The sequence below is a fragment of the Periplaneta americana genome, chromosome 10 (assembly GCF_040183065.1).
Source record: "Periplaneta americana isolate PAMFEO1 chromosome 10, P.americana_PAMFEO1_priV1, whole genome shotgun sequence".
In the NCBI taxonomy this organism is placed as follows: Eukaryota; Metazoa; Arthropoda; class Insecta; order Blattodea; family Blattidae; genus Periplaneta; species Periplaneta americana.
Window position 1 is genome coordinate 104,799,223 of NC_091126.1, and position 25,700 is coordinate 104,824,922.

Consider the following 25,700-nt stretch of genomic DNA (forward strand, 5'->3'; position numbering starts at 1 on the left):
ACACAACTCCGAAAACTCTAGGAAACGACTTTTTACTTAAATATTTTTATATTGTTCAACTCTAAGGCTTAGTTGAGTAGAGCCCTCAAGATATTACTTAAAATGGCTGAGATTTTACATTACTACTATATAAGACACAACTTTTGGTGAGTATTACATCCTCGAACTCAAAATGCCATTTCTTGCACTCAAACCTATTGCACATGCATTCATAACAGGTTTGTTTATAAAATTCTGATTTCGTGCACACCTAGCCTGTGATTATTATTAACAAAGGTGTGATATCTTGTCAGGTAGTGAAATTGATCCCCCCCCACACAAAAAATCAAATGTTCGAAGTTAAATGTGTTTACTAATTAAATATATCGACCAGGAAATAACTAATGCACCATTCGATTACAGGGAATCTTAATTTCATTAAAACGTTCAGGATATTGTAAATTCATCACAAGGTAACAGAATTTCTGCACGGAAATACTATATGTACTTCGGTACATTATAGTAATATTTCAGAAAATTCTCACTGTGACGCCCAGATACATGTTTACTAACAAATAAATAAAAATACAAAAATTTTAAGGGTAATTTTTAAACGCAAAATTTTGAAAAAAGATTGCAGATCTATTTTAGAAATATGTAACCGGTGTAAAATTTTTAAGAAGAAGCAAAAAAAAAATTCTATGAATTACAAAAACTCATTAACGCGTGGTCTTAAAATTTAAGCAAAAACGAGTCCTTCCATGAGAATTTGAGGCTGAGAGGAAGGATCAATACAAGCTTCAAGTCTGTTGGCCACTTGTCTCACTCCGATTTTGAGCATTCTATTTGAAAGAATATTAGAGAATTTTTGAAAGGCAAATGTCCGAATATTGATGTCTGTAACCTAATAGCTACCTCTTGAGGAGGGATATGGAAAGCACGACAGAAGAGCAGCAGCGCAGTGTAGCCGAATATGTTAAAAGCCTGGGCCGCAAGTGGGAATAGGAGATGTCCAGTCCTCGGAAGAGAAGGGATCCGAGCTCTTGCGATGTGCGAGTAAGTCCACGAGTTAGCTCGCCGTGGAGTACCGGTACCGAAAACGACACGCGAAACACAAAGCTACGATTTTCAGGAGACTTCAATTTGGAAAATATAGAACTTTATGTGGGACTGGAGATGTAGAGCCGTGATCGAATTTTGCAGGGCTCATCGCGATATTTGTCTTAGCGTCTTCGGGAAACCACAGACATGATGTGTTGTCTCAGTTTATGACAATAGACAACCGTCTCACAGTGTGCATAAACGCAAATCTCGCTGGACGAAATTTTAACGCATTGTTATGAAACTTTGTACAGACTTTATAGGTAGCACAAACTCTGATTAAGTTTACCCTTTATAATGGGTAAATTGAGACAAAATTAATATCTTCTCCCTATCTAACAGATTTTTATAAAACATTGTACGAAAGTTACAGGTAGCATATATTCTTTGTGTACAAACTATATTTACGGTTCCGTAAGAGGAACTACACATTTATAGGAGGTACATTTACACAAAATTAACTTCTCTCCTACATAACAGATTTTTATGAGAATTTGTACAGGAATTACAGGTAGTATATATGTTTTCTGTACAAACTCCGATTACATCTGTATGCTACCTGTACGCTAATTGTTGTACAAAGTTTCATAAAAATGTGTTACATAGGAGAGAAGTTATTAATTTTGTCTAAATGCACCGCTTCTAAATGGGCAGTTTCTCTCATAGAAATTGAATAAGACTTTATAGACAAAAGTATATTCTACCTCTAACTTCCGTACAATGTTTAAAAAAAATTGTTAGATAGGAGAGAAGTTATTAATTTTGTCTAAATGCTCCCGCTATAAAGAGAGTCGTTTTTCTTGTGCAAACCTAATCAGAGTTTGTACACAAACAATATGTGTCGCCTGTAAGGCCTGTAAATTTTTTCATAACAATCCGTTAAAAAGCAGAGAAGTTATTATTATCGTTGTCCTGCTTCTAGATTTGCGTTCTGATCCACGGTAAGTTTGTGAAAGTTAGATAGAAACGTGTCCAATAGGCTATATATTTAACCTGATGTTTGATGTCATGGGAATAATTTTGCAAGTTTACACAGTGATTAGAAACTTCCTTATTCCATGATTCTTTTCTGCTGTTAAGCCAAACATGGGGCAGTTGCCGCTTCGTTACCGTATGCCCCACCACTGAAAAAAATTAATTACTGATAAATGCGCAAGAACGAGCAAACTTTAAAACTTGGATCCAACAGTCTAAATTATGATGTATTAAATGGTAATATAATTGTTGTAACAGGATGTGACCGCCTATACTAAAATTTACATCATATTTTAAAAACTTAAAAATATATATATATCTTTCCATTGTAATATTTAAACCGTACTGTACGAAGAAAAATACTTTACAAACTTGAAATTGAAGGTACATTAGTAAGAACGTACCTAGTTGAACAGATTCCATGTCTCACAACACGATAAATCACTAACAATTGGCGCTTTTCACTCGCAGAGTAAGCCTCTCTGACTACGACGGAACAGAAGTGACAAATGTTAGAAACAACTCATTGTTCATACCCTTCTAAAAATAAGTTGCCGCTGATAAAACAGTAAAAGCTATTCCTCATAAAATTCTCCAAAATTTAAAGAACATGAATTCATATTCATCTATGCCTAACTAAATAAGTCGAAAATTGATTTTTGTCCACCTAAATTGGAAAAATTGCACACTGTGCGTCTGTGAGATGATTCTAATAAATTATTTTCCATCGACCCTGAGGGCACATTGCTGTGAAGAGTTTGTAACTTATTTATAACAGTGGAGACAGGGAATGTGTGTCCTGGCTTTGGTTCTGGCTTTTAGAAGAGATGATCAATGCGAAGTTTCCTTCAACTGACCGCTACCACCGCCACCGAGTTGGTGCTAGAGGACTTGATGCCATCGTGACCATCACCGCGTCTGTGAACGTGCCTGTCACCGCCATGACTCTGGTGTGTGATAACTGTAGTCCTTAAATGAAATATGAACTTCAAGGTGTCCGTGACACTCACAATGCGAGAAACACTCTCCTAGGCCATCCTGCAGGCCGAAAAACTGTTTTTCGTTCACTAGTTTTTCAGTGTAATATGGAATGTAGTGAATTTTTTTCTTCTTGAGTGGATTTTGGAGTTGCTAACTGGAAACAATGGTGTACAGGAAAATTCTAGTGACAATCCCACGTTCAATAAGAAGAAACCGGTCCACCGAGTTAGCTCTGTTGTAGCACGTCTACTTCGGGGCTAAGAGAGATGGCGGTGCACAACTTCTAATGACTAAATTGTGCACCAATATGCCTGGGTTAAATCCCAAATCTCTCCGCAGTACATGTGTCATTGTTGATAGTGATTCGTCCGTCGGATGGGGACGTTAAGCCTGGCGACCTCCTTAGTGCCTGGCTACGTGCCGGCACCGGGTTTCCCCTCCCTTACTCATCTTCTTCATCATCATCATCATCATCCTGACTCATTCACTACACTTACACGAACACTTACATATTGACTCACCCTAGTACATGACATAACTCTTCACAGATACACATAATTCATATCGTGGTCCTCCGAAGTGGTGTGCAACTTGAAAATGGGTCACAGTCCTGCCATCTATCCGCAGTATGCGGAACCCGAATCACGCAAATGAAGTGGGTAGGCATTAGAAGCACACACACATAAGAAGGAACACATGAAACAGGATTAGACATGATGTCTGGATTTCACACATCACCTCCTTTTCTGTTTAAAACATTGTTATTTAGGAACAAAATGTTCCAATCTTTCTTCCATTCTCTGGAACTACTACATCTTAGGAATCTTTATGGAAAAACTTTTCACATATTGGTTCAAATTTATCGAAGGGGTAAAGACGAAATTACCAAAGTTTCCTGTCTTTAAAGAGATGGTGATGATGATGATGATGATGTCTATGATGATAGTTATGATGACTTTTATTCCGAATTTCAGTGCTTGCTTGTCAGATAACGTATATATAAACAGGACAAGAAAAGATGTTGAAATATGAAGATTTTATTTCTCGTTCGTAGGCAAATCGATGCTGCATATACTACGGTGAAAGTGGAGCAGAGAAAAAATGAGTGCCTGTTGTGCTTTGCGCAGAAGTAGGCCGTGATTGCAGATCCGGGAAGAAATGCAGGGAAATTTCACGACCTCATACCCGCAGGAGGTACTGGGCATATTGAGAAAATTAACTCTGCTGATCCGTGAACTGCCCTCACAGCACTCCAGCATCAACTCCACTGCACTTGCACCCAAGGGTACAATAGAATTGAAAAAGTATTGCGAAGCTGTCTAGAACTATGCACAAGATTTATTGTTACAAGTCAGGGCTTCCGGTCCAATTATAATTGATAAAACTCTACTGCTAATAACAAATAGAATCTTGATTATATAAGTCAACTGCAAGTAATTAGAACTGTGCCGTCGTGAGTACGATAAAAAATGTGTACGAAAATCAAGTATGTAAATGTGTTTTAGCGATATGAAATTTGCATAATTCAACAATTTAATTTCATATATTATAGATACAGCGGTAAAAAAAGTGGCCGAACTCGAGAACAGTGAATATATTCTAAGTCCACGTCGTATTACCACAGTCTAGTATATACAGTCGCGAAGCTCAATACGTAGTAAATATGCAAACATTAGATAGTTGCTCACCACTAGGATCGCTAATATCGCATCATTAAAGGCAATGCAAAATAGTACCGTCACAGTCTATTGTTTCTAGCACCCTCCAAACTCAAGCTTCGTGACTGTATATAGTAGACTGTGGTATTACGGTGATGTAACACGATGCATGCGATTATAGATGCACACTCGAAGCTATTTTAGAACTGAGGTGTTTAAGCAGGAGTCATTCGATATCTGCTTGTCGTGGAGCAGAGATAGAGTGCTCGCTTAATGATTCGAAAGCTGAGAGTTCGAGCCGTGTTCAAGTTATTTTATTTTGTTATCGTTCGTAAGCGATATAAATAATATTCAATTTATCATTTACATTCTGTTATCGTTCCTTAGCGATATAAATAACATTCAAGTTATCATTTGTATTCTGTTATTGTTCTTTAGCGATAGGCCTATAAATAATATTCAATGTATCACATATGACGCGTACACGGGAAAAACGAACAATGTCACAATTCTATTAAGGGTGATGTCGTTATCTAATTCACTGTATTACTACAAACTTTAGTGTTATTTTTTACGAAAAAATGGTAAAGGAGAATTAAAACCATGCATACACTCATCATTTCCTTCATTTCAAGTGGAAACATCAATAAATTTTCCAGTAATATACTGAAATAGATCATTATCTCACCTTTAATGGAAATGTGACATTGTTCGTTTTTCCCGTGTACCCTTCATATATTCTGTTATCGTTCTTTAGCGACATAAATAATATAAATTTAGTGTTCGCTTTGGAACAAAACAGCTCCATAATACTAGTGTTAGTTTTTTCTTCTTATATGCTCTATACATTACATTATACATCCCATAACACGATAAAATCAAAAGGAGTAACGAGGATTTGGACCTGAAATGTTTACATCTAAATTCCAACGTTCTCCAACGTTCTTCCGACTGAGCTACGGTACTTACCTGGTACAGACCGATTATTCAGTCCTGACAGCTAAGCGACGCGAAAGAGGGGTAGTAATAGGAGTAGAGAGGAGAGCTTCGGAGTAGAGTAAGGGCGAGCGGTCGGTAAAGGAATGCAGTACAGCTTAACTGTGCTAGAAACATAAAGCTCTACCGCACGCATGACAACCGATCGCTCAGAAGGCAAGCGAGTGACTAGCCCAAACACCCTTTGGCGTAACTAAATGAACTCGCCTGACCCAGGCGCATATTGCCGGCGACTGTCAGGACTAAATAATCGTAGTGTACTGATGTAATGCAACGTATTTTTAGAAACACTACAACTTAACATCCATTTAGCTTATATTCTGAGTATTTAGTAATGATATAAAAAGGTTACATTTATGGCAATAATATTTGTAGTAGCAGCTGTAGCAAAGCAATCAGTCATCAAAGAGCAACGGCAGGAAGCATATGTATCAAAGCAGTGCTAAGTAGTGAGAAGTAATTACACAGCAAGAAGAGGAATGTACATTGTACGGTGCTTGACCTTAGAGGTCAACTAGTGACAAGAACTTCGAGGCATGGGGATCGACATTGAAGTATACAGATTAAGACTTGGGACTTTCAACAGAAACAGAAGAAATACTGGGGAAAAAAAAAAACAAGAATTTTGGGGACGAGGAATTAATATGGGGATTAGGAGTTACATTGGCAATTCTTCTAATAATTGGCGGAGTTGAACTAAACCGCGGTCCTCCAAAAAAAATTAGTTTCACCATCTCAGATGTTAAACAGCGAATTGATAAAGGCTGAAATAAATGAGTTAAGGAACGAAATTAATGAAATTAACCCGACATTGAACGATTTGGTTCCCCCCATTGCAGGGATTTCGTACATCCATCGACGCGATTTCGAAGAATTTCCACGCTCTTCATTAAGAGTAATAAGTTACAAAAAGAAGTTCAATAACCTAGAGATACAACGGAAGAAGAACCTAATTATCTTTGGCCTAGAAGAAGAAATAAGTTAACATAGATTAGAAACTTATAATTGTATATTCCGACTGTGCTTTGAAAAATGCGGTTTGAACATAGACGGAAGTCATATTGAAGATGCATATAGGACTGGCAGAGGGAAAGCAAGGCCTGTGATAATAAAATGTGTAAGTGTCGCTACAAAAGAATTAATTTTATACCGTAGGAGCATCCTAAGAGCATCCAAAATTTGGCTGGAAAATGATTTTAGCGTGGAAACAAGGAAGAAGCGAAAGCAGCTTATTCCTTATTTGAAAGAAGCCAGGAAAGGACAGTTTGCAGTGTTAACATTCGACAAACTGATAATTAATGGAAAGAGCTATGATCTAGATTATTTCCAGAGAAACTTTGTCAAACAATAACTGGATACTAAATACAAGAAGATCAGAAGAGGCGTAGGACAATGACTACAGTACAGAGCAGAGAAAAAACACGGGAGGAAAAAATGCGAGGAAATCAGCAGATTGCGATGAGAGACGCAAACGTCAGCAACCCAGTGTATGTAGGCAGAGTGCGAATAGTTCAACATGTAAACAGCTGTTACCTGAGATCGATGCCCAAGCTACGAGTACGTTGCATAGTGATTCTACAGATGGCACAGGAAAAAGATTCTATCAAGAATCTTCAAGGAGGGAGTCAAGTGCGTCAACAGAACCCGGGACTTTCGACAGCAGATGGTTTGCTAGAACATGTATCGTTTAGGAAAAAGACTTAGTAAGGGAATTAAACAAGATAAAGAAACAAGGGAAAGATAGATTATCTTCTTATTTAAAGTAACTTCATTGACTGTGATGAAGGGAATAACAACTGGTGAAAGTGAGATAAATTGTAATTCGATAAAAGTGGACTGCAATAATTATAACTAGAGCCCGGATGTTAGAAAAATGCCTTTTTTAAACTGAGTGTACGTATGAAAGACCTATTAGAGACAAACACGTTTCCACACACTTGGGACGATAGGCTCAATTTTTATTTTGCCTTTTTTGCCTATTTCAGCTCCCTTTGCCTATTTTAAGATTAAATGCATCTTTTAGCCTTTTGACGTAGTTATTGATATTTTTCATATTGTTAATGCATTTTAAATAAACCGCGCATAAATTATATCAAAAAACAAAAGAGAACGGTTGTACAAATTAAAAATATATATTCACCTCACACAAATATTAGCTGAGAATCTTATTCTCCAGCAATATATATGTTTCCAAGAAGTCGTAAACTTTTCTCTCCTACCGATTCCATCGTTTATGTCACTTAACAAAGATATTTGAATAGTATAACCCCTAGTGCTCAGGTCACTCAGGGGTTTACCAGCGAAAGAAAAGGGATGAGGGAAGTATTAAAAGCAAGTCTCCAGGTCCCGTTACTGTTGTCGCTTGCACGCACAAGTCACGCGCACTTTGAAGTCTCTAATCCCTTCTCACACCCCTCTTTTTGAGACAATACACAGTCGGTTGTTCCCGATCTCTGAAGGAAAGTAGAGACAGTCCTTCTGAAATACGTTTTTTTTTTAAGTTTCCTCCAATCACTTCAGTAGAAGTAGAAAGATCTTTTTCCTCCATGAAAAACGTTCTCTCTGACAGGCGGCTCACTATGACAGTTGACGACTTAAAAAAAGCATCTTGTTGTGACGTGTGACCAAGGAAAGTGAGTACAGTATGGGATAATTTATTAAGTATTTGTCTATTTTTTGTCTGTTTTCATGAATAATAAATGCCTATTTCAATGCCTATTTTTAGTGCCTATATGCCTGCCTATTTTAACCAAAATAAATGCCTAAATATCCGGACTCTAATTATAATACTAGGAGACGGGGACAAATGAAATAAAAGAGTGGTAGAATGGTGCGAGCACTAGGGAAGGACGTAATCTGGTCGAGGGAATCAAAAGTGTGGAAATGTGGGTGAAAGTGTTATTATAAATATGTGAAGAAACTGTAATAAAGATTGGGTTGTAATATTATACGATTGACTTCCAAAACGTATAACGGTTAAGACTAATTTGTGCAAATAGAATGGCGCAGATACCGATTGAAAAACTGAAAAAAGAAATCGTCCGTTATTGCGCGGTTACTAATGAAGGGATAAGGCTGTAATTGTAATATCAATAGTAAAGAAGTTCTAGTTCTAATAGTGACGCTATAGTTAATGAGAGTACCTAAAGGGTTAATACGTAGGACGTCAAAATCATATATATATATATATATGTTTTGACAACAGTATATATGTGTAAGTATAGTTATGGTGAGTACCTGTATACAGCAATGTGAAGGTATGATTGTATGATTTTTTGATGACATCAAATATATATCACAACCAAAGCAATGACTAAAGACGTATTGTGTGGATGTAGTTCAATGCAGGTCTTTCGAAAAAAAATACGGTTCTGAGATCATGATTATGAACTATATTGCTATTTAATTCTGTGGAATTCATGTCTGCAAATTATACAGTTATGAATAAGACTCTAACATGTATTTATATTATTATTTTATAATTGAAAATAGTGGTATTTTTTATTATAATTAATGCTTTGCCATTATTTAAAGACCCAGGTAGAGGCTAAGACCCTTCGAGGAAACCACGACACCATTTGTGCCTGCGACTTTGACTGACATGGTTCCACAAAGAGGTGGACGATCGAAAGAAGTGTAATACGAGCTGTGATTCGCCTTGACGTTTGGGCATCCGAGGCAGATAATGTTTCCACGTTTCAGAAAGAACAGCTCCGGGATGGCTTCAAAATTATCAACTTACGGAAAATTTTGACCGAAAAGCTGGGAGTGGTAGAAGAAAAATTTCAACACCACAACAGGACGCCAGATCAGTGGCAAACGTTGAAAGGAATCCGTTTCATACCGCTGCTACTTTGAAGGAAGTTGTTGGTTTCCCTGGCCACGACCAGACTGTGAGAAATCTTTTAAGTGCCGCCAATTTGAGATCTCGACGTGCCATTACTAGGGAAGTTCATAAGGAGGAACAAATGGAATAGCGTTTAGTCTTTGCAGTGGGAAATGTGTGATTGGGATTTAAACAGTGAGACATATTCTATTTTAGTGCTCCTTATTCTTGGGACAGAGACATAAATTGATGTAAAATCTGGACTTTCGAGGATATACATTCTCCAGCCCATTACAGAGTCGATTTTTACGATGAAGTGTCATTTAAAGATTTTATAACGTATATTAATTCTGTATATAAAGAATTTACTGGATAAAATGAGTGTACTTGTATATAGAAAATTAGTGTATCAGATATGTTTATACACAAGTTAAAGATATCGACATACTCTACAATGAAATTCAGTGTATATAACACACAGACATAAAAAAGTGTTGCGTCACCTCTCTAAGCATCGTTAGCATTCCCCTATATTGACTGTTTATGTTACGTGTATACGTAAGTCCCTTGAACTGTCTCTAATGCCGCATTTACAATTAATGAGACAATAGTTGGAAGACAGTTGACTGGCATAAAATTATTGGCTTTGTGTGAACACTTCGGCCCAACTGCCTAGCCAGTTGGCTACCTAATTGCAGAGCAAGTCTATTGTCCCTGATGATAGATTGAAGGCAGTCAAATGCCCCTACCACCATCGGGAGCACGCCATTGACTTGGAAACTGGCGTCATGTGAAAGCGACATGCTAGTTGCTACGCTGTTTTTGGGGCTAGTCTCCTTGAGTCAACAGAGAAATTAGTTTTCTTACGTATTTGTCCGTTGTTTTTCGTTGTAATAATGGTCCCAAAGCGGAGTGACGCTATTAATATCAAATTCGTTGAGCTGTATAAGGAGAAGCGATGTTTGTGGGACCAGCACCATGACCTTTACAGGAACAAAACTGCTCGCGAAAAGGCATTGTCTGACATTGTTGGTGAGATGAACATTGCGAGAATTAGTGCAGTTGAGATCAAAGCAAAACATTAAGTCTCTCCGTGGCACTTTCAACACAGAGTTCGCTAACAGCAAAAAAAAAAAAAAAAAATGTGAAGTCTGGGTCTGGACCAGCTGACGTTTATGTCCCAACCTTGAAATGGTTCAATATCATGAAGGAGGTTATGGTAGAGGGAACACTGAAAAGGCGGATTACAAGTACACTGGTAAGTAATATAATCTTGTCAAAGTTTTAATATTTTTGCCATATTTATGTTTATTTTCACGAACCATATTTGTAAGAAAGTAGATTTGTACAATACTGCATTATTTTGCAAGTAGAAAACCTTTTAGTACTGTACATTTCAAACTAGCAAGTACAACAGTAGGAATAAGAAAAAAATTACAATAACCTGTGTAATGTTTTAATATATTGCTATATCACTACAGAAAATAGGCAAAATGGGTAACAATTACAATTGTAAATAGGGCATCGGTAGTAAAATCATTACAATTTATTAAACTTGTTTCTTCTTCACCAATATGGATTGTCTGTACATTACAACTAATGAACGAATATCATTTTATTTCGTCATTCAACTGCTCCTTCGTTAAGAATCTAATTTTTGTAAGCCTCTATTTTTTTCTTTGCTTTTTTTTTGTTTGTTGGTGCGATCCAACTCATATAACATTGAGCAAGCTGACTGCCTTCCTCTTCTAACTACCCTCAATAATATAACCCTAGTCAAAATCCTCAGCGTCAACTGATTCTCTTGGTATGTAGGTTATAGCGGATTTGCTCCTTAGAAAGTTGTGAAGAGCATAGGCAGCACAAATCACTTTATCGTATTTTTCTGGCAAAAGAGCTATGGCTTTCTGATATATTCTAAACATACTAATTAATAAATCAAATGCATTTTCCACGATGTGCCTCGTCCTTGGTAACTTGTAGTTGAAAACTTCAACAACGGTCCTCCATACGGCTTCATGAGTTATTCTTTCAATACAAATGCATCGTCTCCCACGATGACACAATTCTTGGGCAACAATCCTCCTTCAAGTGCTTTAAACAAAGAAGATCGCTGATAAAAACTGTGCTGTCAGACACGAAACCATTGCTTCCTACGTCTATGAAAGTGGATCGATAGTCATGATCAACTAATGCGAAAAGTACAATGCTGTTTTGTTTTTTGTAATTAAAAAATGTGCTGCCACAATGTTCTGACGCTCTGATAAGAACATGTTTCCAGTCAATTGCTTCATAGCACCCAGGAAAGTTCCATCGATCTCGAAACTCCTGCTCTATCTTTTTCCATTCATCATGCGTCTTAGGAATCTGAAACAAAATAATTTTAAACAAATTCAAAATATTAAATACTCCTCGTATAATCTCATATGCGTAGTTATGGATTTTTTCCTCTGTTCTTTTTTCAGATGCCCGATACCTGCGAGAACTGGACTGGCACAGGTGATGATCCTTCGAAAGGTACTTCAGCGGATCATCTACCCCCCCAGAACATGACGACGTAACAGAAAACCAGCAAGATCAAGAGACAAATGAGGTGGATTGTGCAGAAACCACACATAAACAGGAACAAATATCTCCAGCCTATCAGCCAAAAATGAAATTGAAATCAAGCTCAAAATTTAAAAAAATTGCTTCGATTGCCCGTGAACTGAAACTTTTGAGCGAATCGGTTTCACGCAGAAGTACCGATGAAAATGAGTTTGATATTTTTGGGAAACACGTGGCGGCAAAACTAAAAATGTTAAGCCTTCATCAGGTAATCACTGCTGAAATGTAAATAACATTTTGTCTAAGTGCCGTTTTGCTGATTTGTATGCCCTCTCAATTACTGCGTCAAACAGCCCCTTATCGGAATGTACTTCTAACAATTCCTGTACTATTTCTAACGAAAATAGTGTAACTTCGCTTCAGTTCCAGGAACAGTCTAATAATATGTAAGTGACTTGCGCTGAAACGTACAATCGATGAACCTGCTCAGACGTTTTTAGCAGACGGCTAGTTGTTTTTAATTTTTTAAATACAAGCCTGGATATTTTGTTTTACTTCTAGGTATTATAGTCATACAAGTTATATACGCAATAATTTTGTAACACTTCACTTTATTTTTGATAATACTTTTGTAGTAATGATGTTGCATGTCATGTTTTATTAAATAAAACCGATACTAGATACCATACTTATTAGATAATTCATATCTTACCATTATATATTAGTGGAGGCTGTAGTACAGGGCTTCGTAAACCTGAGTAATGAATTGAGAAACGGCAGGCTTCGACACTCGGAAGAAGATGTAAGTTTCTGTAACTATTTTCTGTAGCAAGGAACGATAATGTCACTTCTAATTGAGGACCATTTTTGCAAAACTTGCTAACTGAAAAAACTACATTTTACAGGAGAGACAAAAAACTGAATGAAGGCAAATAGGTTATAGGTGCAACCATCACACTTTGACACACTATAATAAAGAGAAATAATTCAATTTTACTAAGATAACTTTAACATCGTGTAGAGGCCTGCTTTATGTAAACGAATCCACCAAAATCTCAATTTTGCAAATTTTGCAGTTAGCAAGTTTTCCAAAACGGTCCTCAATTTCAACTTTGGGGAGAGCGCTGGTCACATTAGCGTGTCTTCTTTTAACATTTTTCATTGCACTAAATGTAACAGTCCATCAAAACATTCCGGGCTTATCCTTATACAAGTCCTTTACTCTGATATGTCCTCAAAACGGATTTCCCTCATGAGTTGTGACGACGCGCCATGACTGTCTCTCCTCAAAAGCCATTTCCTCGTCCACTTCCGCCTCTTCTCCAGCTCTTGGACTAGAACTTCGCATGTTTCAGTAATAAATTCCCGGCAAAGTTCCTCAAAATTTAAGTTTATTTCCTCCTGGGACACCACAGACGCTGAACACTCAGTCATTTTGTGTCACCTACTGTCACGGCAATACTTTCCACTTGTGAATAGGTCATCGTTCAACTTGATTGGGCGGCAACTGTCTCTCGACATTTTGGGGACAACTGTCCACAATTATTAGCTCCACAATAGGCCTCTTGTAAATGCGCCATAAGCATAAACAAACCTGTATCCTACCTTTCGAAAACAAAACAACATCAAAGCATAAAATCAGTTGAATTCGTAACATTGGGAAGGAAGCATTACATACTTGTTCTGATCACTGTGTAAACGTTACTCACTTACTGATATGGCAAAGACAAATTCCCTCATTTGACCTTGTCCGAATAGTCACACTATGTCAGGAAGGACTGTCGTCGAAGAATGTTGCTAAAAGTGTACACATGAACGAAAGTGATATGGTACGGACTTAGAATCGTTACAGAAATACAGGTACTACTGAAGAATTGCCTCTCTCGGATCGTTCACGGGCTGGGCTAGAACTGCAGCCGATGATCGCTATCTGAGAATTATGACTCTGAAATATCGCACGGCCAACGCTACAAGTTTTAATAATGATTTCTTGCAGGCCGCAAGGCGTCATGTATCTAACCAACAGATTGCATGATGCTACTCTTCATTCGAGACGACCATGGAGAGTTCCGTTTCGTACACCTAGACATCACGGAGTACGTTACAGAATCATTCAGAATGACTCTTGAGAACTGGCGCAAAGTGCTGTTCACTGATCAAAACTCGCATATGTATATGCCTGACGATCGTCGACAACGTGTTTGGGGGAATTCAGGAAATGCTGAGTATGAGATACGCTGCACGAATACAGATGGAGGCTCAGTGATGTTTTGGGGTGGCATTACATGGGGTCACAGCACGCATTTCCTAGTCAACGAGGCCCACCTCAATGTTCTACATTACTGGAACGACATTCTCCGCGCTATAGTGTTACTGTATCGTCAACATTTCGGAGGAGACTTCCTAGTCATGGACGACAACTCTCGCGTCCATCGTGCACGCACTGTCAATGATGAACTTCGTGATGCAGATATTGTCCGACTGAAATGGCCAGCTTGTTCCCCAGACATGAAATCTATTGATCATGTCAGAGATCGTTTAATACAAGCTTTTCTTGGACGTCCTGAACGACCACGCAATCCGCGAGATGTGTGCAGAATTTCCATTGAAGAAAGGGACAATTTGGACGAACAGTGACTTAATTAACTGTTAAGCCAATAAGGATCGAAGGATGTCTTAGTGCAAGGGTACGGACTACTGAGTATTAAATTCATTGGAATAACTTGTTCAAGTTCAGAGTGAGATAATAAAGTTATATTTTTGTTTATATTATGATTTGTTTTCCATATAATTAGCAATATGTATTACAGATGTGTTCCATTTTCACATATCACATCCATTTTGTGACAAGTGCATTGTAAGTTTTAGTTCAAAGGTGATGCAAAACTTTTTTTTGATGTGTGTAACTCAGCGTGTCAGTTCAGTGCACGTAGAAAATCAGCACATTAATTCAGTATACACGGTGAGTCAGAGGAAAGGTATATGGTGCAAGGTGTGGTAATATTGGTGACTCTGAACACAAAAGTTTATATGAACATATGTCCTGTTCTTAACAGTATCTGACATACAGCTGTTTGAAAATCACTGGCGTCAGTCACATGTTCTTCATCAGCACTCACATGCGGACGCAACCAATATGACATAAGTTGTAGTGGGATCACTGAAATGTATCTTTGGCGTTGGATCGGTCGCAGTGGAATAATTTCTTGGCCACCGAGGTCACCCGACCTTACTCCATTGGATTACTGTGTGTGGGGTAAGAGCGAAGTCTACAAGGGCAAAGTGGAAACAAAGGAGAATTTCTCACTTGCATTTTGCATGCTTGTGTTCAAGTAAAGGTATGTCAGAATCAGCTCAGATCAGCAGCAAAGCAGCTGTCTAAAAGAGCTGCAAAGTGCATTGAATTTGACGGTGGACTTTTTGGACATGTTCTGTAAAGAAAAGTACACAATTAAACAGAACGCAAGGTAACAATGTTTAAATATACCATCACCTGCACTTTTCCCGTTCCTCATTGTTCCCATTAGTTTTCTCCAAAGCCGTTAAGAACAGGACATAAGTCAATATAAACTTTTTTGTTAAGGACCACCAATATTATCAGCCTTCAAACCATGTACCTTTTCTCCTAACTCCTTTCACCATTCTTTGTACATAGCACTTAAGCATTCCTACAGATTTTAGTGATCCAGTGGTATTAGTTATTTTATGCATTGATTTTCTGAACTCGTATACTCACCTAAGTTTAGTTTAGTTCACTAGCATGTATATAGCCTACATATAGATTGTTACAATGTCTTAAACTGAAACCCTAATGTACCTTCGGGTGAAATAGGTTTCCCCATGCTGGATATACAATAATAGCTCAGGAACACTGCCACGAAATTACTATATATTTATATACCATGGAATATATTTTTGCATGGAAAATACAGCAATAAAGAGAAGCATTCTACTTCAAAATGAGACTCAAGTAGACATAATTGTATTCTTTCTCGACCTGTGTGTAATGTTGGTTAAGTTTCAATATCCCTTATAGGCCTAGCCCCTGGCGTATTTCAGTCAACTATGGATACGTACAAGACGGAGCCTGGATCGTTACCGAGTTGGTCATTCGTACCCTGGTTGGTCGTTGGGCAGAAAGTCGGGGTGTACAAGAAGGATCCTGGCTGGTTACCGGGTTGGTCACTCGTAAGGTAGCTGGTGGCTGGGCAGAAGGTCGGGCTGAGCAGAACGAAGCTTGTTTGCGCCTGCCTGTCCAATGTAGCTGAACTTACTCTGCTTTTTCAAAATTGTGTTTAAAATTAATAACAACTTATAAAAGTGCCAGGATGGATTGTATTGTTCTTCAAGTTCTCCTAAACGTACCTAAGATATTTGGGTATTTTCAGTACGGAAATAACCACGTAAGTAATTCCACTTTCTGGGAAGCGTCATAATATAACTCTTTCATTAAATCCCATATACTGTAGTTCATTCTGATATACATAGAGTATTGATAAAATAATACATATTAACTGCCAAAAGGTCATCACCCTTAATTATATTGTTTCTAAAATCGTCACTTTCTGTAAAATATAAATTATTAATTTACAAAGTCACTTATTATTGGTATCCATTTCACACCACCTCATTCTAGTGCCGAGATCAAGAAAGCATGGGGCTCTATCTCCATGTCCCCGAAGTGCCTTTATGGCATGTGAAGGAGCTACCTTTACCTCTATTAGTATCCATTTCAACTCCTACTCTATCTCATAATTTCACAATAAGATATGGGCTTTGGTGGTCGGGTTGAGCCTGATATCAAAATTTGTAAACATTGATTATCCTACCGAAAAATTGTTTTTAGAATTTAAAGTCTTGAAAATTATATCAAATTTATATCACTGCATTATTAAATTTTATATATAAAAATCACACATATTTCAGATAATATACTCACAAACAAAACCAAAAGCATGAATACAATACGTTTGTTGGAACGCAAGTATGTAACGACCACTGCTTTCAACCAAAGTACTATCTGCCCTAGAATTTGTAACAAATTAATAAAGAAATACGCAAATTTATTTATCTCCAACAGTTTAAAAATTAAAAATTTATGTAAGCAATTTGTTATGAGTAATGATTTATTTTTTAGATGTTATGTTGTAATTTTAGAGTCTACATTTATTATGCACTGAATCCTACCCAGAGCACGAGAACACACTCTTTTAGGGGCGTGCTAGAATGTTGTAAATTTATAATTTCTTTGTATTATATTTTTCTAGCAATAAACATTATTATTATTATTATTATTATTATTATTATTATTATTATTATTATTATTATTATTATAAATTAATCTTTCCCAATCCATTATACGCGTCGAAATGACGAGCAGTAGACGTTTAGCACGTGGGGATGTTCTACGGACGCATGCGCAGTATAGACATTTAGGTGGTTGATAGCTGGAAAGATGAGGTGATTCATTCTACGAGCTACCAACGGACTAACAGACTAGCAGTCTACCGACTAGGCCTAGTCTTGCACGTCTCCACTGCTTAACGTTCGGGCATTCCTTCCAACTAGGTAACCGGTCAGGCTACCAACTACCAACCAAACCAGAATCCGTCTTGCTCGTACTTTAAGGCGCTTGCCTACCGATCCGGGGTTGCGTTCGAGTGCTGGTTCCAATCCTGCTTGGTTTGATTACATGGTTGGGTTTTTGCCGTACTTTTCCCCAACCGTAAGGCGAATGTCAGGTAATTATGGAGAATTCTCGGCCTCATCTCGCCAAATTCAATCTCACTAACACCAATTTGGTCGACGCTAAATAACCCGCAGTTGATATAGTGTTATTAAATAAGGAAGTAAAATATTCCTTCTAACAATTATTGCCTGCAGAGTTCAGTCTGCTGCATTTCAGAAATATAGAAATGACACGCTACGAGATGTGGAAGAATAAATTACTGTTCGAATATCCGAAAAGTCCAAATAGTCACTCAAGCAAAAATGAAAATTATGGGCTTAGTCTGATGTGTACCATATATGAAATGTTCTGTAAGCTTCACGAAGCTGTGTTTGTTCACTTGCTGATACAATAAGGGATACTGTATCATCTTTTAAAATTTCTCCAGTTACGCCTCGTGACGTAGAAGGAACATTTTTCAGGGTACAGATATGTTTTCTTTTCACAACATAGAAGAGTGTCACTTTTGATAAAATGAAAATATACATTATTATTAAATGTAACAAGGCTACATACTTATAATAATTCTAAGGTTGGATAAAAAGTAATGGCAACAGTTCGCTGTTTCTGACATGGCTTTATTCACAGGGGTACAACATTTACGTACCTTCTATACCAGCCCTGCACAAGGTTTGCGCTCTCCGAGCTCATGCGCTCATGAGTGGAATGCAGATATTAGCTGCTCTCTGTATAAGGGTGGACTGGAAGAAGGGTGATCTCATACAAAATGTACACAGAAGGAAGTACTATTACGAGTTCTTATGAAATGAATTCCCGTTCAGTGTTTGCAAAACTATCTTGGACTATTATTAATTAATAAAGATATATTTATTTTACAGAAGTAATAGAAATTCTATAGCTACTTAAATGTACAATATCATTTTGTTATATTTTTATTTATCAGTACATCAAAACGAGGTTTTATGCTGTTGACAGCTGAAAGGAACAGTAGCCTACTGATCGTAATGAAACATCAGTTACAGATGTTCGATGTCTGCCTTTATTAAAGGTGATTATAGAAAACAGTTGCTCACAAATATAAATGTTGAGCCAAACATATCAATCATTTTCACAGCCAGCCTGTGTAGTCGTGGATATTATTGCTAATGTTTAGTCTTGTAAAACTCAACCAGGCTAGTAGTATTATTCAAACGATCTTTAGCCCTTAGGTCACATTGAAGATCAATACGTTCGAGCTGTAAATCGCTAAATGTTATGTTTCGTCTTTTAGATCCCTCCATACTGTACTGTAGCAGTAGGTAAGCAACGTGAAACAGTTACTGAGAATAGGCCTGCATACTGCACTCTACTAGATAATTGAGTGGTCGTTTCCCTATAGCAAGTCTATGTCATTCTTACGTATCTTCCTCTCCGTTTCGGCGAGCGGTAAAGATCGCTCTCCCGCTCCGAAGGAGCGCGCGGGCTCGTTGAGCGCTGTTTGTGCAGGCCTGTTCTATACAGTCGCTTACATCTACTTTCGTTGCAAATTTCACTAATTGTAAATTTTGACACACATCAAGGTAGTGAGTTAAATAAATTTTCTGAAATGAATGCCGATTTTCTGTTCGAAAATTCCCCCAGTTCTTATAGACTCACCGGTTTTCTTCGTTGTTTTGTTTTTGTAAATTTCTGATTTTATTCGAGTCTATGATATCCACAAAAGTAAGGTTCATATGACAACCAAAAATGCCTAAGTCTCTGGTGATAGCGACACGACACTTGGCGAGAGGATGCCAACGGTTTTACATGAGATTACCTGACATTCGCCTTACAGCTGGTGAAAACTTCGGAAGAGGCCAAACCAGGTAATCAGCCTAAGCCGGAAACCACGCCCGAGCGCAGCCCATAAACGGACCTGTATCTGTTTTCTAGTCCAGGTGCGGCCATTGAAGTGTTAGGTAATCAACAGTCCATATGAGATGCTGGAAAACTTGAGTTCTGGTGGAAGTTAAAACTTAACACAAACTACATTTTCCTTCCATTTAGAAGACGAAACAACCATCCCATTCAATGGCGAATCACGCGTCAACATTTATCGTGAGCCCGGCACCAGATATGACCGACGCTATATCCAACGAGGGTATAAATCGGAAAGATTTAGCGTGTCATACGGGGGCTGGATATTTCGCGATGGCGCTGGCGTGCTAGAGCGCCTCGATGGCCGATTTAGGGCACCAAATTATCTGCATATTTTGGGAAACATATTTTTTTCCTTCAGCCCGAGTTAGTTATCCCGAAGTAAATTTCATTTCCCAGTAGGATAACCAGCCCGCGCACACTGCTATAAACGTTCAAAAATGGATCGCGGGAAGGCCCGAGATCGAACTCATACCTTAGCCTCTCAAGACACCTGATTTGAACGTTATCGAACACATATGGGCTGAGTTGAAAACAGGAAGATCGACAAATATCGAGACCACCCATCTCAAAATCCAGATCAGTTGTGGGATCAAGTTCTGGCTACCTGAGAAGACCTCGCTGAGGACCAGAACTAGTTTCGCGATCTGGTGGGCTCAATAACCCGAAGATGCCGGGCAGTGATAGACGCCGTTGGCATGTGGACGAAGTATTAGGTCCAAATGTGTAATTTTTTCAATTTGCTTTAATTCGTTTGTTTATATATGTTTTATTTCGAGAAGAAAATTGATCTCCCATGACTTCTTTATTCCCCTGTTCGAGTCAGAGTTGGAAAATAATTCGTTCCGCTACAAAAAAGTAAAAAGTGAAGATAGGTAACATGTATAAATATTAGTTACGTTAATAAAATAAACTGACCTGGTCGGGAATTGAACGCGGGCCCCGGATACCGCAGGCCAGCACGCTGACTGCTCCACCAAAAACGAACTTAGGAATGCGTCACGACAACGGCTCGGCTTCAAGTCAATGGAGAGAGCGCACATACAAACGTACAGGTGTAAATCGCGCCTCAAAACGCTTTTAACGTTTCCACCACCAAGAGACACAACAAATATTTTTCTAAGACTGTACATGACTTTAATAATCTGTGCAAGTATTTAAAGAAACCACAGGGTATAAGAGAAATGAAAAGGTGCTACTTCAGAATATATACTGAAGGCGAAAAAGTCTTACGTTTCTTTCAAAATGCAAATGTCATAGAGACCAGATGAATATACGAGTTTCGTTTCCATTCTTAAAAGAGGACTAGCAGTTGTACAAATACCGGAGACACTCTATAGATTAAAAGTGGAAATATAAATTGATTTCATGAAGCTTCTGAATGAACGTTTTGTTTACAACTGGTATGAAAATAAGTTAAAATTCTTTGCAAACATAACTGAACAGGAAGATGACGCACGACTCTAGGAGAAAGGGAGTTCAAAATGAAAAATATGACTGTTTGGAAGAGGAACATGGTTTAAATTCGTTTTGAGTGAAAGTATAAGAGTTCGTGTTTTCCTTTTTGATAGGTCGCTTGTTTAGACAAGGTACAATAATTAATGTATTACATATTGCTAATTTAATTACATTGTGTCCAAACTGTTGAAAAAGAATTTAAATTTTTTGAAATATCAATGTCAAATAATGTTAAATGAATTTTTGATTGGGTTATTTTACGACGCTGTATCAACATCTAGGTTATTTAGCGTCTGAATGAGATGAAGGTGATAATGTCGGTGAAATGAGTCCGGGGTCCAGCACCGAAAGTTACCCAGCATTTGCTCGTATTGGGTTGAGGGAAAACCCCGGAAAAAACCTCAACCAGGTAACTTGCCCCGACCGGGATTCTAACCCGGGCCACCTGGTTTCGCGGCCAGATGCGTTGACCGTTACTCCACAGGTGTGGACTATTAAATGAAGTTACCTTAGATTGTAAAGAAAAAAAATAAAATATATAATTATTAAAGCAACTTGCCTGAAATTAGTATTGTTTATATGAAAAATATACTTCAGAAAGCTTTAGGTCCATATAAATGATGCAAAACGAGATGATAAGTCCAGTGATTTAAAAAATTTAACCACTGACATAACTGCTGTGAAATATAATTTTATGAAATATAATTTTGTGTAACAAAATTATCATTCGAGACCTTTTGCCAAAGTGGCCATTTTTTATAAGCAAAAGTCCTTCTTTGGTGTTAAATCTGTCTATGGACACCTTTTATTTCAAAACTACAACTGTTATTATTTATAAATACAAAATATACAAGTCAATTCGGGAGTACATAAAATACGCCTTTTCTTCACGCTCAATTTAGATAGGTTAAAAACACGATTTGCAACAAGTAAGAGGAATAGCATGATGTAGTGCACTATCGAGAGCACAAATCCGCTTGAAACTAATTTACAATCGGGAGTGGACTTATCACGTTTTGAAACGATGCTCCTCATATACAGAGTGGAAGTGAAATATCTTTGAAGACTGAAAGGGAGGAAGGATACACGTATAAAAAGAGAAAACTTAGAGTACGTTTTGTGATTAAACGCACGATTAATTAAATAATAAAATTTGAAGTTTAAGTAGTCCAGCAACATCGTAGCTAATACACTCTAATCGTGATACAGATGTAAGGGGTCAATGAACTCGGTGAGTGCCCGCACGTAAGCTGTTATCTGCTAAGGTAAGACGTTGCCACCCGCTCACTTCGTGTAATGGCTTGAATTTAGGGTTTTTTTAATTAAATTTACAGGAAAACCATGCACGATATTGAATTACGCCAGACTTAAATTATTCTTTATTAGATTTCTTATCGATATTGACAAAAATCACGGACCTACTCACAATAGTTACCGAATAAGAAATTGTTAAATATTTGGGAAAAAAAAAAAAAAACATTTTTTTTTTGTGAAAGAATGTAGTTTTTAGCCTTAGTTATGTAGGCCTACTTAGTAATGTCCGCAGTCTAATTCGCTTTCTAGTGTAATATTATCAGGAATAAACTGGGACAGAAAACTGTGCAGTATCAAATACAACTTTTCAAAATTCAATAAATATGTTTATTTATTTATTTTTTTTTTTTTGTTAGTTGATGTGGGACAAAGGCAATGTACATTTTCAGATAACTGGCGCAAATCCGTTGCTCCAGTAAGTCAGATCTCATTTCGCGGACAAGTAGTCTTATATGCCCCAGGGCCCGGACACCCAAGCACTTCCTATATCAGCATTGGAGACCTGTAGACTACTAACCCCAAGACTTCAGCCCACCCAATTTTAATATTGTAGATGATATATGAGATGAGATGGAGGTGGAGGATGTTCGTGGTATGATGAACGGGAGTACCCCGTGTAAATCTTCTGCAATATCTGTTTTGTCCACCACAAATACCATCACGTCCTGGCAAGATATCAAATCCAGGCCACCTAGGTGGAAGACCAGTGCGTTAGCAGTGGGGTTACAGACGCGGTTGGCCTCACTAAGACATGTTTCTGTGGTCAACACGTTCGCTGGGTGCACCTGGACTCTCGCGCTTCAGATCAGCAGACTAACAGTCGTATAGTCCAAGCTACGCTTGTGACCAGTAGCGTGGTGGGAATATAATGGTGAAGCAGTGCGCAGCCTCGCCCCTCCTCCTACTACGTGATGACGTCACGCGGGAAGCATTGGAGATTCTCTCGCAGCTTGCTAGCATTTCTCAGCTCAACTCCGTAAGGTTTTGGAAGTGGGGTAGGTTAATTGATATGAATACCAAGAAGCTGTATTAACTAATCCCTTCCCTACTAACGTCTTGTCAGAAACGTGATGCGCTCCCAAAGCATAGCCGTCTAGACATGATGTCTTTGTGACCCTGCGACTTTTATTGACAGTTTTCATTCAAACTGTCAAATTCAGTTTTTTCAAGCTGTCTATTTAGAGGGTTGTTGTATGTTGTAAAACGATCTTTGGTGAAGAAGAGGAGTTATTTTCCTCTAAATATACGCGAAAGGTTTTCCAGAATTCTAACTGTTTGAATAAAAGTGCATTGAAGTTCTGTCCTGCATTCCAAGTGGAATGAACAAAGTTTAAGAAAGGGAATCAGAATCGAGGTCTTGTAAGAGTTATTGGCAGTAAAGTGACATGGCAGAAAAGGTCTGTCTACGAAGCACAACATTCACATGGCCAACATAAAGGAAAAAAGGGTAACAATGAAGGGGAATAAACAGTGTTGAAACTGAAGGGCGTAATAGAGTGCAATAACGTTATGTTGTGGGTTGACTGTCAGGTCAGCGTCAGAATGAAGTCTTATATCCCTTCTCCATTATGGGAAAATACGTAAAAAAAACTACAGAAATGTTTCTTCAATATAATGTTTATGGTACTTTTCAGCTTTTCAATGTCTACGTAATTGCATGTAAGACCATGAAGGGAAGCAAACCCAGGAAAGATCTATACAGAAGACGTTCTGAATCAGACCTTCGATTTCAGGCTGGCTTTAAAGAGGCTGAAAATGCGAATTGCAACAAATGTCAAGTGTAGCATGATGAAGTCTCCCTAAAAGAAGGCAAATTCGAAAAAAAAAAACACACATTCTCGATAAAATGTGGACTTAACGCGTTTTGATTCCGAGCTCCTCAAATACGTTCAATAAAGTTTCATCGTCAACATTTTTACATTACTTCAAAAAAACACACCAGTTTTTCATTCCAGTGATTCTGCCTATTTCTTTTAGTAAAATGCTCCTGCACACAATTTTAATATCTGAATATTTTTTACACAAATTAACCCTTCGTTACTCGCGTTAAATTTCGTAACGCCAGTACTCACCTGGATTACAATGGTAATCCACATTTGTTTTTGTTTGCAGACATGTTTTAAACATTGCAATTAGATTTAAATGTTAAGAAATATATTGTGTTCAGTTATTACAGTAATGAGAATGGATATGTTGCGCATAACGGAACGTATTAAATATAAATATTAATAATGAAACGTATTATAGTACACAAATTGCATTCAAGTGACATGTTTACATAATGTTTCCACACTGGACGTGTCTATGAGTCATAATTTATTGTTGCACCATAGTTATGAGTTAGTTCACTATCATCATAATTATGTAGGTTATCTAGAATTGTTGCTCATTCGCTGTTTGAAAGTCACCCGATCTCTTGATGTAAACTCTCCCACAGGAAACGCAAGTTCACTACTGCTGACCTTTGTTACGTCATATTTGATAACTAAATACCTCACTCAGGGGTGTAGCAATGAAAAAATTCAGGGATGTAACAATCATTCACACTTAAAATATAATATTTTACAGATGTTTTTGCAGTTCAGATTTAACGCACATGATAGCCTAATCTACATCTGATTCAATTATCTAAGTAGGCCTACGCATTTCTTCCATACAGTTCAAACAAATTACATGTTTAGTAAGTCAAAGAAAATAGAGGCCAGCGTCGTGAATTTCTGCTTACATCATAGGCTGAGCATAACTGTTCCAGGACATTCACAGCACATTTAGTTCTATTATAAAATGATATTATTTCATGTTTCTAGCTGCCTCCCGTTTCCTCATCCATTGCCTTATCATAATGCATGGTTGATATTGCTAACAGTGTTTTTTTTCTTTGGTACGTACGAAATAATTGTGCAGCGTTCATTGAATCCAAACAATGTACTGTTAACTTGCCTGTCTTAGTAGTTGTGAAATGAGGAGGGATTTCTCTTTTGTTTTCTGTCTATGTTCCTACAAGTGTAATTTTGTCATTTTCTAGAAGATCTAAACACAGAGGTATGCTCATGAAACAGTTATCGGTGGTCACATTTCTTCCTGTTCCTTTGATGGGATGAACCAGCCTCTTCACCACTGCATGTGCACTGTTACTTCGGTGAAATGGACAGTCTGGTTGAATACCAGCATAAATTTCCAAGTTATGAGTGTAATATGTTTTCAAATCCACCTTAGCAAAAATTTTGATCCAACATTTTGTTGGTTTAGTAGGTATATACTCTTCATGGGACATCGTCCT